This window comes from Cataglyphis hispanica, chromosome 5, assembly GCF_021464435.1.
Source record: "Cataglyphis hispanica isolate Lineage 1 chromosome 5, ULB_Chis1_1.0, whole genome shotgun sequence".
NCBI lineage: Eukaryota > Metazoa > Arthropoda > Insecta > Hymenoptera > Formicidae > Cataglyphis > Cataglyphis hispanica.
In genome coordinates this window covers 8,178,835-8,197,317 of record NC_065958.1, presented here as the reverse complement: position 1 = coordinate 8,197,317, position 18,483 = coordinate 8,178,835, and the positions used below count along the sequence as shown (strand labels likewise).

The window sequence follows — 18,483 nt, the reverse complement described above, 5'->3', positions numbered from 1 at the left end:
GTCGGTTGAAAACTCCAGGACTGTTTTCATCAGGTATTTCGTATTTTCGTACCGAAATGATCAAAGTTTTGGATAATTAACGAGTGACTTTCAAAGCTCGCTAGAAAAAGGAATAACCCTTTCACGTCCCTTTTCAGCGCATAATTAATCAGTCGTGGCATCTATTGCAGATCGTACAATTGGCCGGAACTTTACGATCGAAAGTAAAGCAGGGGCCGGTATCAATGACAGAACTGACACACCTACACTGTAAAGTGAGATAATTAACCCAGTTGGACACACATTGAAAGAAATCCTCAACGCGAATAAATGTACAGATTATATTTGATTCTCGAGCTTAATTTAACTCGGGATTTATAAGCGTCAGTAAGATCTACGATGAATACTTGTGTGTAATATTACTTGGGAAAGTTATAGAAATTTACGTCTTCGTCTTGATGATATATTCTCTCTCTTTTATTGAACAAAATTGATTACGAGAAGCGCTTACTAAAAGGCACGGAATTTTAAAAATTCAGCCAATACGTAAGTAATTAAAATTTGCCAATAAGACTTTGAGTCTTTCTAATGGTTTATTAGTGATGGAAAAAATAATATATGTATATATATATATAAACCGACGTATCGTTTTATTTTTTAAACGAGCAATTAATGTGCAAACTACAGGTTTATGATGATTAAACATAAATTTATAGTAATTAACTTTGATAAAGTGCAATCTCGCTGAAAAATGGAGAAGAAAGTCGGTTTATAGGAGATAATACTTTTAGTGACTTTTCTTTATTGTTTCATTATTTTTTTTATAGTTTATTCAACAGGTCCCTAAAATTTGTTGTCGAGATAGAAAGAATAAGGTGTGAAAATCTTAGTGCGCGCACACACACATTAATTTGCGTACAGAAAACGCTACACAATGAATGAATTAAGTCGAGTCGATTGAGAGAACCGGTGCTATTTACTAAGCATTGCGTATAATGCAGTAAGTCCGCCGTTTTATCCTACGAGAAAGTTGTAACTCTTCCGTTTTCACCCAAGTGCTAAAACGCCGTAGTTTCCGTGCGGGGTTCTCTCGTTTGAAATTCCATTTTCTCATTCGAGCAAAGCTACGAGGCGTAACGTGCCGTTGCTTCGCCCGTTGTTTCGCTTTTAGAGGGAAAACTTTTACGGCATTAAACTTTTCTCGATGGCGCGCCTAATGATATTGGTAACGGCAATAATTTTCGCTAACGTTGCGCCGAGAGTAAGATACTTTTCCGCTAACAACGATAAATTTGTCGGTAATTAATAATTGCATCGAAAAACATTCGTTAGCCGCTTCTTTCGCAAAAAAAAAAATTCCATTATAAGAATAATCGTGATTCTACACACGTTGATCTGTCCCTTCTTGAAAATCCTATCTCGAAATAATATTATAAATTAATTTATAATTTATTCGAATTGCTTGCGCTTTCGACGTAGAAATCTGCTGTTTTGATTGCAGGATTCAACCGCGATCTTTTTTAAAGACACGTGTCTCGTTGGCGATATATATGTAAAACATCTGTTTTTATGCATGACATGGCGTAAAATCATTGAAAATGAAACGAACGTCTGGCAACTGTCTCTTTTCTCCCCTTTCGTTTATATAAAAATGCGCAATCGCGGGTTACTCCAGCTGGGAAAATCATTACTGTGATTTTAGCAGGTACGAAGAAAAGCAAATGAAATCAAGCGCGCGGACGTCAGTGATGTATATGTAACGTACGATGCGCCGATTGAATCCGCCATTATATTTACACAAGTTGACATTTTCCTCTGTGCTCGATATGGTTTGTATGCTGTCCCCGCGTTGTTTTTCACCGAGGGACACTCGCGTACATCGTGGGCGGATTTAAAGTTGTCGCGAAACTTTTTCACGAATCACGTCCGTAAATCGGACTCCGTTACATAATAAAATATCAACCCGTACTTTTTAACTGATGATTGTACACAGCTGTATTTATCTTACTTAGAGTAGAGAAGAAAAGACGAGAGAAAGCATTTTCCATCGTATCTCTGCGGATAGAGACAAATAATACCATGGGAAACGAATAAATATTTGCACAAGCTAGTACGTGAATTATTTACATTGAGATAATCACGAAGACATCATTATATTGTCGTACGTCCACAATTTTTTTGTAAACTAAACGAGCTTCGCTTCGTTATCGTCATCTTATTTTATGATTTCATTTTCGATTCAACTGAAAAAGTCAAATTCGTACAATCAAAGTAATATAAAAATTAATGAAAATCTAATCCAAGCGAAAACTGAATCGATTCGATGATTTGAACGACATTGAATGAAAATTTTCATACGCTTTTAAGCAACTGTCATCGTGGCGAAATATATAGAAATGAGACGAGAGCGCGCATTTAACGCAAGGAGCGACGTTTCCCGCTCCAGAAGCACGTCGTCGACAAAGTGCAATATTGTAGATACACGTAGAATCGCGCGCTCGGTTCTTCTTTCCGGGCGTAAAAGTGAACGGCAAAGAAGTTGAGAGCGAGATTCTTGCTAGGAGGAAGAAGTTCCTTCGCTCCGTTAAATGCATTTAACGGAAACGCAACGAGAGCCACTCGGCTGGGCCGAGCTCGGGTACGACTCGTTGTCCTTTATGCGCAATATCGCTTTATGCTCGGCCACTCGATAAAAGCTCGAGAGAGTGTATCCGTGACTATTGCCTCGGCAATCGTGGTTTCATATGACTCTGGAAAGCTCGCGATACAACGTGCGTTAATTTTCCTCTCTCGCAAATAAATGCAACGCCGTGATTCAAGTCGTCCACCTCACGAAAGTACTGTATATGTGTATATATATATATTGAGATAATCACGAAGACACATTATAACGTCTACAATTTTTTTGTAAACTAAACGAGCTTCGCTTCGTTATTGTCATCTTATTTTATGATTTCATTTTCGATTCAACTAAAAAGTCAAATTCGTACAATCAAAGTAATATAAAAATTAATGAAAATCTAATCCAAGCGAAAACTGAATCGATTCGGAAATATATATATATATATATATATATATATATATATATATATATATATATTTCCACGATCGATATGCGCGCGGGCAGCTTCCGGTTACATCGTCCGTATCCGCCAGATGAATATTCACTCGGGAATCATTCGCGACGATCAATGTCGCGAATTTCAATTTTAAGGGATATGCGTGAGATTATACCGGGTAGAAAATAACCATTTGCTATGGATCCAGAGAAAAATGCAACGCGTGGAAGTCCAATACTTTATTTAATACAAGCTTACGTGTCAGTATGCTCTCTCCCAACCTCCCTCGCAGATCTTAATCTTTTGGAATAAAATTGTAATAAATTCTGGAATAAATTAGTGTTGCTGTGAGGGAAACTGGGGAAGGCATATTAAATAAAGTTTTGGACAATCTGGATGCGTTGCACTTTTTTTTTTCTAAGCTCCAAGGGCTAGCAAATTGTTATTTTCTACCTTGTATATATTGAATTTATTCATATTTGATTATACTCTATATTCGCATATAAATCATGCTGTAGAACGAACATAAACGCGGCTTAAGAGGATAGCAACGCGCCTTTTCTCGTCCCGGATGGATAAAACAAGATTCATTTTGCGTGGGGGTGACGTAGACACTCGGTCGGCTCGATGCGTTTCCGTACCTTTCATTGATCTCTCCCTCGCGACGGACTCGCTTGTTTTGTATAATCCTGCCGCCGTATATGTCGCTCGCAAGCCCGATTACGCGATCAGCCGGGCCTCATCTTCCTTTATGAGTGCGCTCAAGCTGTAATGTCATCGAAGCACCGTTTTATTTTTATATGCGACACCGCCGTATCCGATCTAATATAGAATGTCCACCCACTCGCGCGTTTGATCTTCGTGTTTTCTCGTGTATTCTCTCTCTCTCTCTCTCCGCGGCCTGTACGTTTGAAGCTTTTTAATTTTGCGGTCTCCTCCCTTATCCCCGGAGACATGATGAAGCGTACATTTTGCTCGAGGTAGGCGCCACGTTTCTGGGAAAGGCGCGTTCCATCTGGCCACCCTCGTAAATACGCGATTATACACGCGTGCATACACACGCGTGCGCTTCCTTTCGAGCGTTAAAGATGGGCGGGTGAAAAGGAGATGAGCGGAAAGAGGAGGGCATCGCGTCGATACGTAAAGGTTGCCTCATTGATTTTTTTTGTTTTGCAGAGATTATGTTTCCCATAAGTGTGTATATGTGCGCGCGCGTTGAATTACGTCACTATGTGGTTATTTTAATAATTATGACATCGAGAGGAAGTAAAAACTGCGAGCGGTTGATAGATTTATTGATTAAAACCCGGGAAATTACTTGGCGCACAAAGAGAGCAAGCTCTTTACTATATATTTAATATTTTTCTCTAATATATCCACGCGCTCGTATAAAAACTCATACAACTTTTAAGTATTACGTGCGGAGGTGAACTCGTAAATAGCATTGAATGCACGGCTATCAAGCGATGTATGAGAAAAAAGTAATAGTCTATTAATATTCTTGTTCTTTCGATCTATTCGCGCGAAAGGAATATCGCATATTTAACGGGATGAGAGAGATACAGAATTTATTTAACTGAAAATTGCTATGGCTAATAGCGTTTTAACATTTGGGGTGCCTTTAATTAGTTCGTGGGTTATCTACGATCACTGAGCACGTATGTTAATTATTCTCGAAATAAATTCGCGTGCAGCGAATTCTCGCGTTTTCGAATTCCTCGTCACGAGCTTCTTATTTCCCGATCGCTGAATCCCATTCTACAGATGACGCATTACGATCTCGTGATGGGTGTGACTCGTAATGAACGCTTGCTCAATTCTAAGATGAAATAGATACGAATGGTTTTTTTAAAAAACACTGTAAAATTATTTTTATTCAAGTGAAGAATTATAATAACTATTTATACGGAAGAAAAGAGAGTGACCAGAAATACGTATTATTTGAAAAAAAAAAAAAAATGAATACAATACAAAATATCAAAGGCTTGCTTTATATATCTTCACGTATGAACATGACTTTGAAAGTTGATTCATATTTATTATACGTTATCGTACTCGATCAAATTCTTGTCCAATCATACACGTGGTGTATAGATAGTTAAACGAAAAGTCTTTTTAAGCGACGTGAAATTTTCCGAAATGCTTTGATGGAGTCATAAAGAAACGCGAAGTATCGCTTCATCTATAGACAAGATGTACCGTTTAAAGTCGTCTCTCAGTTAAAACGATCTTTTTTTGATCGTGTTCAATGCAGGTAAGACGTATAGAAATGCACTGACATTTTAGTAATTCTTTTTATTGACTTACACACACACCCACACATTATATATTGTATACCGCATAGGAATATATGGTTGTATGAGAATTAGGACAATAATTGGTACATACATATGTAATTCCCAGTAGCTTTACATTTCCATTTGTGCATCTCCGGTTCCATTCCATCTCTCTCCTTCTATTACACTTTATATACTAAATTTACGAAAAGCAAAAATTGAATTTCCTTTCTTTTTCACGAATTTGTATCGCCTGATTTTTCTTCAAAATTTTCAAATACTTTTTTCAAGATTTTTTAATCTCAAACTAAAGAGATTAAACAAGAAAGAGATTTTAAAAACTTTTCTTTTTCTCTTTTTTAAATTTTTGTTGATTATAGAAATCATAGAAATTAATCACTTAATTACAATATGGTATACTCGCTTATGTACAAGGGCAGATGACATTTCTCTTTTTTCCTCTCTTCTCTGTTCATTTTCTATATTTGAATATCCAATTGGTTTTATTTAAATTTATTTAAAATTATTCAAATTAACTGTCAATTTTGAGTTATACATATCGCACCTTTTTGTAGTTATTAATTGAAATGCTCGAACAAAGTTTCTACTCTATATGTTACATGTCAATCATACGTCAAAATGTAATTCGGAATACTTTGACAGGTCCTGCGGCGGTATGCGTATGACCCATTGTCATTTATAACGTGCTTCATACTGTCGTACAGTTCGAGCAGCAGATAGCGCAACAATTTAATTTTTTAAGCTATTGTTAAAAGTTTGACCAAAAGTGCCGCTGAAATGCTCCACTTGACTTTTCTATTTCAAGCGTCATGTTATCATGATTCATCGTCTATTTCATCGTGTATTTCGAAATATCCTTTCACTCCAAACAATCAATTTTACAAACTTGTTTACTTTGCTGCTTCTCTTTTCTCACTCTTTATGTCAACAGACGCTTTGCTTTTACAAAAGGAGCTAATGATACAGATGATTGTTACTTAAAAATATGTCGGACTACGTTACATCGTGTCTCTTAATCCGTTCAGCCGTTGCTTTGAAGCGACGGGAATGGAGTCGCTCAGTGGCTCGCGATAAATCTTATCATCGACGAGTATATCCATAGGAGAGGTTCGTATCGACCGTATCGTCGCATTCCCGCGAGAATTTCGCCATAAATCTGGCTTAATAACGATGGTCGGTATAAATTAAATTATAATAACGTAGGGTGGGAATGGAGAGAAAGCGCAATGGGATATTCTGTTTTCTTTTCATTATATTTCACGTCGATATTTTAAACAGAAGAAGAAGAAGAAAGAAGAGAGGAGGACGGTTGAAAGAGAAGAAGCCAGTCGAAGAGAGAATCCGATTTTTCGAGATGACTTTCGAGACAAAGACTTTTAAGAAGATACTTTATATTGAAAATTGAAAACTCACGACGTGAATGGCTTCTTTCGATGACTTTTCGTTATAAAAAAAAAAAGTCGACTCAATGGTAGAATTCATAAATAAGAGGTAAAACTTGGCGAGAAAATTCGGTATATTATAGTCTACCGTTCACGCGATTGTTTAATAAAAGCTCGTAATAAAATAGGGATTTGTCAGCCTTGGTTAAGTTGAACACTTCTCGATCTCTTTCATTAAACGCCGATATATTATAGGACGTCTAATATTCTCCTCGGCCTCGGTTAGAGTATTTGCGCAAATAAATGACGACCGAGTGCACTCAAACTGATGGGAAAATGATCGGAGCTTGTCAGTTCCAAAGAGAATGTTATTACTTGCCGACCGATTGTACCTTCAATCATTCCGTTTTTCTCGTCTTTTCTTTTTTGCCTTTTTTTTTTAAATTGTGTATGTTCAAATTTGTGTGCATATTCCATATAAAAGTTTCTTTAGGATGATGCGTGTATGTGCGTGCCCTCGCGTCATTTCCGCGTAATTTAATATCGGGTTTTACTAGGACATCGAGCGGTTACGTTATATCGTCTGTAATAATTAGAGACCACCGATTTTACAGACCACCGATTTTACAGATCTGCTTAATTAAATGCATTATTATTGCGATTGTTATTGAATGCACGCCTACTGAACGGATAAATATCGGAAGGACGTGACGTGGACGCTTGTTTGCTCTAATTTATCTTTCGAAATGAACAGTCGATCTCAACTATAATATAACATTTGGATAAAATACTTTACAATTTATAGTATTACGTCATATCTTAATTAAACATTTCGCCCCGTACTAATTCGAGATATGCATAATAAATATGTCAATGTTGTCAACAAAGGGTCTTTGAACTTATTCACTCGCACATATTATATTTGACAGATGATAATGGATTTTTCTGTTCATCTTTGCCTCGATCGCATTCGCGTTTGCATTTGATTGCATATAGTGATTCCCCCGATTGCGGGATCTCATTATAACTTACTCGCCGTCGGAACGGATTCAATTGGCGGGACGGGAATTCAATCGGTGGCGGTTTTGAGTAATCTAATCGGGAAGAGTAACAGTCGCGCGGCGGGACGCTTCATTATCTAATTCGCACGCGCGCGCACTCATCCATGCCGGTGGCTTGCTAATTTCCTATTTGCCGTCGAAACTGCAAAGTCGGTCGATAGATACGCCCGTCCAATAATATCGCGTCGGTCCAAGACAGTGCGAGGACCGAGCGGATCTACGTGCTTCAATTGAATTGAACAAAGATGTTGGTTCGCGCGAAGGACGCGAATTTTGTACGAGGATTCCATCCCGCACGATTGACATTCTTTCAACGAGGAGCTTCCGCTCCCTGTGTCGTAAAAATTGACATATTCATCGGCAAAAAGATTTTTAAAAAGGAAAAAAAAAAAAAAAACGGTCGTTTATAAAACTTTCGCGTCGCTCGTTCGCTAAGCGAGTGGATGCTAGTTATTGAGGCGTTTACTGGCGTTGCTACAGGATTACGATGCTGGGATAAAGTGGGATTTAAGTGGAACTGATGCTACATTTCTTTAATTCGCATGGACACTAGCAGGAAATGTTCCGTTGAATTTAAACCTTCGTTCCGCACCAATTCCGTCCGTATTGAGTAAAAGTGTCTCGCAGAAACAGCATTGTATTATATTTTCCCCTCCACCTTTTTTGTCCTCTTTAATACTATTTTTTTTCTGTGAGAATATAACATTTTTTGCTTGCATAGAAAGTCGATATGACATCTTTTTATCATTTTATCTTTACTTTAAAATGTATGTGGCACGGCGAAATAAATTTTATTATAAATATCTTTTTTATAAGATATAATATATAAAAATATATACGTATTTTTATCTTTTAAATGGAATTCAAAGTTCAAGAAGCATTTTTTTAAGCTTTCATCGCTCTTAATAATTTTTTAAATTTAGCGAAACTAGGAGCGTGCTAATGGGCAGTGTTTCTTTAGAGTGCTATGTAATTAAATTACGAGTAAATTAAAGTCGATAATAATCAAGCGGCCACGTCGTTGCGTTAACCGTGATGACGGTGTACCCCTATATATCCGATAAAATGTTTCCACATATTTTTTTTTTTTCTTTTTGTTTTCCGTGCATATAGAGTGTCTCATCACACCGGATGAAATTTTAACGACAGACTTTCCAGATAAATTCGGAGTCTGGTTTTTGGCGGAAAATTCGCAACGAGAGACGCAATCGAATTTGCCGTAACTTTTTAATCTTCGACAGCGTGTACTTCAACGACGATTAAGCAAATCGAGTTTGCGGAGATAGGAAAGAGAAATGGAGGTTTTTATCAGTCGTTATATCATATTGACATTCGACATACACGCGAGAACTCTTCGATTTTCAATTTTATTTAATAATTCTATAATCGTGTATGTAACGACGCTAATATAAATTGAATAATTAACATTTGCGAAAGATAAACTAAATTATCTCCCTTTTGCCTTTGAGCTTTTTAAATTCGTATGTTTATAAATTGACTGTTTATTGACAGTTTTCTTTTCGCGCAACGCTTCATTAAATAATTAATATTGCAAATAAATAGTTAATATTGCAATCGTATTTATTGATTTGTTGTTTTATTTGTAGTTTCGTTAAAAAGAAAAAAAAAACAGTATGCGGATATAATAAATAACGGCTTTATATTATGAATACTAGTACATCCCTTATGATTATGCTTCCTCGTGCTAAGCCACCGTCTGTTAGGGCTGATAAAGTTTTAAGCGGACGTTAGTAAGTTAACCAAGTCTAAGTACGTCACGCCCGACGGATAAAAGTGGCTAAAAATGACAAATCGATAAATCTTCCGACTGAGGGGGGGGGGGAGGAGGGGATTACATAAACGCGGTTCTTGACGCATCACTCTTTGTTGTTTTGAAGGGAAAAAAAAAAATGAGGCGATCATGTCATTATGGCAAAGGAAATCGAATGTGCTTCGTTCGGCATAGCTTTCACAACAAAGTTCACCCAGTTATACGATTCAGGCGAAGAAGCGATGTTTGGGAAAGCAGATATGGGACTCTAGAAGTTCTCTTTTGTTCTAAAAGTTACATTCTGTGTGTGCTAGTATATATCGATACGAGTACACCGTTATTCTAAAGTGACTGTCTGTTTCACAATACGATAGATACAATATTGATCGAGCATTATTGAATATACACGTTCCCGTTTTGATAAGCAAAAGATAATTCAGAGATCTTACATGCATAGATTGCGTTTTTTAACTATAAAAATTTTTAAATAAATTTTAATAAACATTTGGCAAAAAAATTTGATGACAGGATATTATTTGTACGTAATTTTATTTATCTCGACGTAAAACGTCCCTCAGTAATTCTATATTCAAAGTTAAATTCAGGTTACAGATTAAAATTCGTATTCTTTAAGCGCGGTTATTCAAAAATTTGTCGAAAAACCATTAATGCGTTCTGGTAATTCGATCGCAAGTCGATCGATGGTTCGAAAATCAGCCGGCCACTATATTGCTAAAAATCATAATTTTTAGATGAAATTCTCTTCAATTTAACGTTCATTATACAATGAATATAGGGGTTAGACAGGGTCCGTTCTTGCGATATATAAACCAGAAATTGAGAGCGCGAACGTGATATGGCGCGAGAGCGAGACTCGACGCTCGCGAAAAACCTCGATAGGCGCGGTGGTTTAATTGAAAAATGTATTTTCACTAACGTTCTCGCGTATACGTTTGTTATTTCTCGTCGGCTCCGACAGATTGGGATACATTTTTTTGTCGGCGGGTTTTTTTTGTTTTACTCAGAGAACGCTATGAGCTTTTGTTTTGAAGAGGAAAATAGCGATGATACCCTTCTTGTGCAGATTTTACTGAATCGTCTCGCGATGTAGGGACTGAAAAAAAATGCTGCAAATTAGAAAGCCTGGAAGATTACGGAGAGGAATGTCGGGGAAGGAAGGGACGCCAGTGATATTCTGGGGAATATGTAAATACGAAACTGCATACTTATTGTTAGATGCGGATTTTGTACGAAACTTTTAGAAGTAATCTAATCTCTCAATCTTGCTCTCCGCGAAAAATGTATAATAATGATACCTTTCCATTTTTTAATTATAACGAAAATCAGATGATTAATGACAAGAATGCAAGTCATTTCTGCGTTTAGTAAAATTGATATTACTCATCTCCGCTATATATAAATTATGCAAGAACCATCAAAGAGGAGAAAAGAAAGAAATCACATTTGGGTTTATATATAATATATACAATTATCTTATAAGAGACGTAACGCTCTGCACGTTCTTACACCTTGTATGTACGCTCGACACGACACTGTTATATATATACGTTTATCTCTTGTACGTTTTTATGACTTTATAGTTCATTCGATCTACTTTTCGCGGTGTAACGTAACGTAAGGAAGTGGCTCACGAGCTGCGTTAAGAATCTCAAGTCACGCGTTACGAGGTTTTGAATTTTATATCGATGTGATACCGCGGGCACAGCTGCTTGGAGAGAACTGGGTTGATGCTTGACAAGTGGGACGTAGCTCTTTAATAAGGGCGTCATATGAAGGGGAGGAAAAAAAAACTTATATTAACTTCCTCGTAAGGGAAAAGAGAGTTTGCGTCTATTTTCCACCGGACGCTGCCTGAAATCGATTATACATTCAATATCGCAATGCGTGCTATACCGTAGTCGCGTAATATAAAAGCACATTTGTTATGATATTATTAAATTTGTGTTAAGAAAAGAGGGGGGGGGGCATTATGTAAATCTGTGGTAGCTTCGGTGGTCTTTAAATATGCACGTGAGTTTACGAATGCAACAGAGCGTGTATCTAAATGTGCCATCTGTTGCATCTTTTTTTCCCTACAAAAATGACGTACGCAATTAAACATGTACACTTGAAGTAATTCTTTAATTAAATTACGAGCATTTGAACAATGAATTAAATCGTTTCAGATTTAATATAATATTAAACTTGCATATTGCATATTTGTTATCTTTCTTTCATTATCTTCAGCTCAAGCTAGTAAATTTTTCATAATTGAATCTCTAAAATATTGTACAAAAGTCAAATTGAAATTTACTTTGAAAAAAAAAATATTAAAACGGAAAAAGTGAAATATATTTCTGGTTTCTCTTATTGTAGATTGCATGTGAATGAATTTTGCGTTCACTCTGCGAAAGGAGAATAATTGCGCACCTACGAGTCTTGTGCGAGTAAGTGAATTCATGCTGTCATCATTTTAGCTCTATGTATTCATGGAGGCCACGCACGTCGACGGAGTGTGAGAGATTCCCTTTATATTTAACGTCACAAAAGTTGTAAACAATACTGAGAAACGACGTACATCATTCAGGCCAAGTGTAGACTTGAAAATTTTGTCGCGCGCAATGTATTTTCTCCCCGAAGAACTTAAAAGCGCAAAAAAAAAAAAAAATGGCACTACAGGGAGAGATGCGAAAAGTTAGTCCCTAAATGCGATATCGTGTCTAAGATGAATGAAAAGTTATAAAAGGGCGAGGTGAAATGATGCCCGTCAATCTTGAGACAAACTTTTCAGAATAAAATGGAACTCGAGACGATTTAACGTTGGAAATTAAGACTTCCGACGAATTAGAAATCACGAAGTCAATCAAGTGTAATAAAATCACTGGATTAATTTATACTTTATTATTTTTAATAGATTCTGCGTTAAGAGAATTTTTTACAATTTTTATAATGAAAGTTTTTAACGTTGAAAATGTGAATATTGAAAAAGAGAAAGGAACATTTATATTCTTCGATAATAAAATATCCTCTCAGATATTTGAACGGAGAGAAGTATCGTACTATGATCATTAAGTTAAATTTTCCATGCTATTCTGTGCAATATTTAAATATAGCAACGTTTCTGGAACGAGCAAGATATATATCCACTTTCCGTTTCCGTGCTTATCGATCAAAAGATGATTCATTACATTATTCGTGACATAACGAATGACGTTTGACGAGCAAAAATAAAATTGAGCGGGCGAGTAATTGAACAGGGAAATCGACGGACTCGCTTTATACGTGTGTATACAGGAGAGAGTACCTGTTGCTCGCCTGTCTTCCGGCCGTCTGGCACGCAGGGCGAGTTGACTTTTTGCTATTCTCACGGTTAACGACAAAGAGAAGATGAGGATGATTAGGTTTGCTCGTTAAAATTTCGAGGTACATAACACCGCGATGTGACATAACAGCTGGCGGCGTCTAATTGTCAACCGGGAATTGCGAAGAGGGGGGAGGAGGATAAGTGTCAACTCTCCGGTAAACTCGTCACGAACTTGACGGTGGTTTTCCCTCTTGTTGCCAACCCGAATCCTTGCCAGTCTATTCGACAAACGATCCCTTTTGTCCGGGATAGAAAGCGCAAACTCTGCTCGTTTATAGCACCTATTATTACATATCCTTGCGGTGACGAGTGTGACGGGGATGACACGCGCGAAGTAAAAGATTGAAGTACGTACTCTCAGCAAAAGATAGAAGCTGGATCGTTTGCTTTGATAGAAATTTTGCAAAGGGGAAATAAATGTTCTTCGTCTCGTACGAGGAATCTTTCGTTGCATTTTTCATCTGCTTTGTAGCGAGAGATGAAAAGCTTCGCTTGTGATCGTCTTCAGAAGCGGACATCAATAATCGAGGAATACTGAACGTGTGCAGAATTACGATATGAATTTCGCTCTTCTTTTATTATACTTATGTATCTCTCTCTCTCTCTCTCTCTTTTCCATTACATTTTCTTTAGATTCTTACCACAAATAAATTTTTATCACGCTTGTAACAATTTCAGGAATACGCAGCTACTTTATACGCGTTCACTCATATCTTTTAAAACACTTGCCCGAGCGGGGAAAATTTCTGGAGTAGAATGAAAACTCTACGTTAACGTCGAAGATATAGATATGGATATTCGATGAGGTTTATTTAGCTGGTACTCGCGACAGCTTCGGTGCGGCTACACCGACAAGTTGACACCGTGATCGATCGGAAGGAACGAAAATATTTATCACCTGAGAGAAAGTAGCGCGGGAGAGCGATCTTACGTTCCACTTTTCGAAGACAAAAGAAGCGAGCGATGTCGCGGATAACTTGTTGCAAGGTCCTCCGAGAGAAATTGGATCGACGGAGGGAATTTTTTCCCTCGAAAATGTATCGCTCAAAGCAGCGGAACACAAGCGGAAGAACCTTTCCGGACTGATCGATAGTAAACCAAGCGTGCAGCCGGCTAGATTCGTTCTCTCTTCCCTTGATATGCAAATATGTGTTATGATACGTATGCTGAATTGTTACGAGAGAGGGAGATAGGTTGAGAGGGAGAGTGAGAGAGAGGCTGGCGAAGGGTCGATCGGTATCGGGTGCGGAATTACGTCGAAGGCTTGCCAATAAGCGTTCTCGTGGCGAATCGCGTCAATCGATAAAGTTTCGCCGTTCGAAAAGAGAAGTCTTTGTCGGTGTTTCCTCGATTACCGTCATTGCCAGGTTGTCCGAGAAGCCCTGTCGTATAAAGGGACCGCGGAAAAGCCAACCGCGACAATCACTCGCGGAAGAACAAACGGCATAGAGGTCTTCTAGAGAACCCGTTAAGCTTCACGTTTTCGAGCACACGCGCTCGTCAAAACACACGGATACACACGGCTTATATCTCCACGCTCCCACCTGTCGCTACGTATACCCCACAGCAAGGACACGCGGGCGAGGAATAATCTTCTATAATCGAGATAACTATCTCGCCGTCATATTCATCCCATGATTTTGTGGGTGATACCCGCACGCATATCCGGGATATCGGTGCGATACAATTTTTCTTAACAACCCGACCTCATGTAGACGAGAGTCTACATGCTTCGGGATTGGCTTCGGGAGGTTCACCAGATCCGGACGCGACGGGCTCCGCTCTCTCGTAGTAGTGGTGGTGGCTAGGATCGATCCAACCTCCTATCTTCCGACCACCATTCCTCCCCTCTTTCTCTTTCTCTGTCGCCCATTTCGTCTCTCTCTCTCTCTCTCTCTCTCTCTTTCTCTGTCTCTCTTTCTCTCTTCGCTGCCCAGACCGGTGAACAGCCCGACGTACTACAGCACGTACCATTTCTGTCCGGAGTCCAGATCGCATGGTTCTATATTTCTTGGATCGCTGTTAGTTTTTTTTTTTTAATAATATCTTGTGCGATGAAATTTTCTTTTTTGCAAAAATTATGCGTAATATCTGATCACGCGAATAATTATTTTTGATATTTATGGACGCCTGGCAGTGCTTTTTAATAGCGCGGTTTTATTAGAAACTGTTATTAAATAATTTCAATTAATTTACTCTAACTTTACTCATTACTTGCTTCTCACCATAGCATGGTATGCTTTCAGGTGATTCTCATTATGGTATTCTATACATCCCTTTTGGCACGAACCAGCGTGCCAACGATATATTGAACAGAGAATCGTGTGAATGAACGAGATTCTTGAGATGCGCTTTTAATAATTAATTTGTTGTCCAGACGATGCTTTACGTGTCAATCGAATAATAATACTATATATATTCATTATTAAAAGTTATGAGGAACTAATTAAAATGACAACAATTTAATGCGAAGTAAAACTTAAAAAATAAAACTTTCTTTTCTGCCATGTAATAATTTTCGCTTATTAATTAATTAAGATAATATTTGAAAATTAATAACTTCTCCTTTTATTAAGTCAAAACATACGTTATTTTTAGATACAATATCAATTTTTTTGGTTAAATATTTTGAGTTTTAATTAGTAATTTTTTAAAATACATTATATACAATGTGTGTGTATATATATATATATATTTGAAGGAATATTTTTTTTTAATTAACTCAAAGCAATTCTTTGCAAGAAGAATATTATGATCCATAACATTGTTTTATGTAGAAGAAATTAATAATAATCTATTAGAAATTTCTATTAATAATTTTTAATTATTATTATTTTTATTTATAATTTTTAATTTTTATTAATAATTTTTTTTAAACTAACATTCTCACGAAATGGTGATTAATTTATTAAATTTTGAAAATACGATGCGGTATAAGTTTTCTATGCGCGCTAATTCACATTTTACAATCCCTAAGCTATCTTATCTAACTTTGGCGGGTCTAACTCGATGAAACAGTTCTGATCAACGTTTCCTTAATTTCATTAATAGATTAAGATGAGATACAAGATCATTGCGCCGAATCCCGTGGAATGAGATAACTTTGAAACTGATCACCATCGTCGGAGTGAGAGCTGCTACTTAATATAAACTTTATCTATCTCGAATTGCAATTGAATCTCTTTGGCTATAAAGTTTATATTTACGAGTTGTAGCTTAACATTATTTAAACAGAAGTCGATTATAATATATAATACAGAAAGAGAGAGAGGGAGAGAGAAACAGCACAGAATACATAATAAATAAGATTAAAGCAAAAACTATAACTTTGAAGAATTTTATTACATTTTTTTACATTTTATTACAAATTCTATTACATTTTTTTATATATCGAACAATTTCTTATATCTTACAATTAGGTTATTTTTAATACGTCTTTTTGTGCTTATCGGAAAGAAATATTACGTTACTAAAAATACTAAAAATATTACGTTACTAAAAGGTGTAATTATCTATAAAGGTGTAATTAAAATATAATAGCGTAAGCTGATAACATAACATTTTTTTCCAGTAAAGTCATATTAATATTCCCGTTCTGTCACGTTTTCTTAAAATATTTCTCAATACGAAACAGACATTATTCATCTTTAATATCCGATGATTAGATATCTTTCCATTTAGAAATGTACAGAAAAAGAATATAATTATTTTAAAATTGGGAGGAAACTCAAGATTCGTATTTTTCGACGTTTTTTTATAAATTGATTACATCCTCGATTTTTTGAACTGCTACAGTTTCATATCAAGGAACAAGTTCATAATTCGAATATTATTCATAAACGTTCTGATGAAACTATAATACCTCGTATACACGTGCGTATTTTCTATTAGAGTTTTGAAGAGAGCAAATTTAAATTCGATATCGAGTACATATATCTGTATTAAAATCTTAATTCTGAGTATCTCGCAAACTCGGGAAATTCTTAGCCTTAATTTTGTATTACCAGAAACTATCGAAGGTAGCTCTGCTCAACTTGTTAGAGGAATTTGCATTATATTCGAACATTCCAGTAGGCGAAAGAAGCCGAAGAGAGAGAGAGAGAGAGAGAGAGAGACAGAAGACCTCGCGCAATACCTGAATCCATAATTCGTCTTTTTCCAGAGTTTTTTGCTGATTGAGTTTTGCTGATTTCGCGTATTCCTAGACTTTTATCTACTCCAGCGACTTCCACGAAATCAAATTAACGATTGATCAAATCAACTGAAGAGAGGAATGTAAACCGCAACTGGTACGCCGCGCGCGGTTTATTTGTTACTCTCGTATTTCTCGTATTTTTGTACCTCGCAGATTTTTTTTGTTAACGAACAAAAACACAGATATATATATATATATATATATATATATATATATATATATAATTGTGCGAGGGAGATATAAATAATTTAACTACGCCCTTATCAATTTTTGTCCGCAACTGTGTCGCTGTTTAATGTCTCCCACAACCTTAATTCCTCTCGAAAGTTCTCTTTTGTTGGATATAAAACTTGCGAAAGGCGTGTCCCCATCCATCCTACGCGATGAAAAAAAGGAACAAAGAGAAAGTTCGCCTTACTCCGTCATTACGAAGAAAATTATCGCCTATGTTAGCGCGCTCATCGTCGCCGCTCCGTGTGTGCGCCCCGTGTAAATTGCTTGTCGAAACTCATTAGAAGGGTTACACACGCGGGTTGTGCGCGTATGTAACCCCGTTAAAAGCGGATCGAATCGTCGTTATCGAATATTGACGCGAGGGGGTTGTCCGTCGGCCGGATACGGTGCACGATATTTCGTGAGTGATTTAATTGTGTCATCAATCATCGGTTGATGCCACGTGTCAAACTCGCAAAATTCGCCTTTTTTTATCACGAGAAATTTTTGTCTTCCATTTTTGTCCTTACGTCCCTTCAGTAGAACCAATGATCTTGGATGAAAGGAAAATAATTACACAATTAAACAAAAAAAAAAAAATACTTTTTCATTTTTTATCAAATCTTTTATTTGATATATATCGGATTGTTTTAACTCTTCATATTTTTTGCAAGAATCGTTGAATCTTTTATTACAAATTAAGTACATAATCCTTCATCGTGATAAAACGTTTAAAAATCAATCTTTACCACATGGAAATGAACTTTATTGCGTATATTTCTATCCATATGACGTCGCCAGATGCCAATGATAAATATGACGATGAATAAATATGTTCTTTTATCCTTATCGCGATGTACATATGATATTTTCTGGTCGCCGCATTGCTATCATCACATCACACTAGATAGCTCACATGACCTGTCGCCCGTTCATAAATCATTTTTATTTCTAGCCCATCAGTTTTATCAAAATCCGCTGCGTATTACGGATTAACAATATATCATTTCAAATTAATCGATGAACTGTAATTGTGATTAAGCTCTCTAGAATCTAAAAAGATTTGTTTTATTTCAAATAGACTCTTCGATTAAATTTCATCTACGCTTGATGGTATCGAAGTGTCATGTGTTATAATAATTCGATATTTAAAAGTAAATTT

General features: G+C 36.6%; 1 protein-coding gene across 6 annotated transcripts in view; it reads left to right on the top strand.

Moving 5' to 3' along the window:
* The window catches only part of LOC126850009 (synaptotagmin-7), a 150,069-nt gene that overhangs the window by 103,810 nt on the left and 27,776 nt on the right, over positions 1–18,483 (top strand). The window lies entirely within an intron of this gene.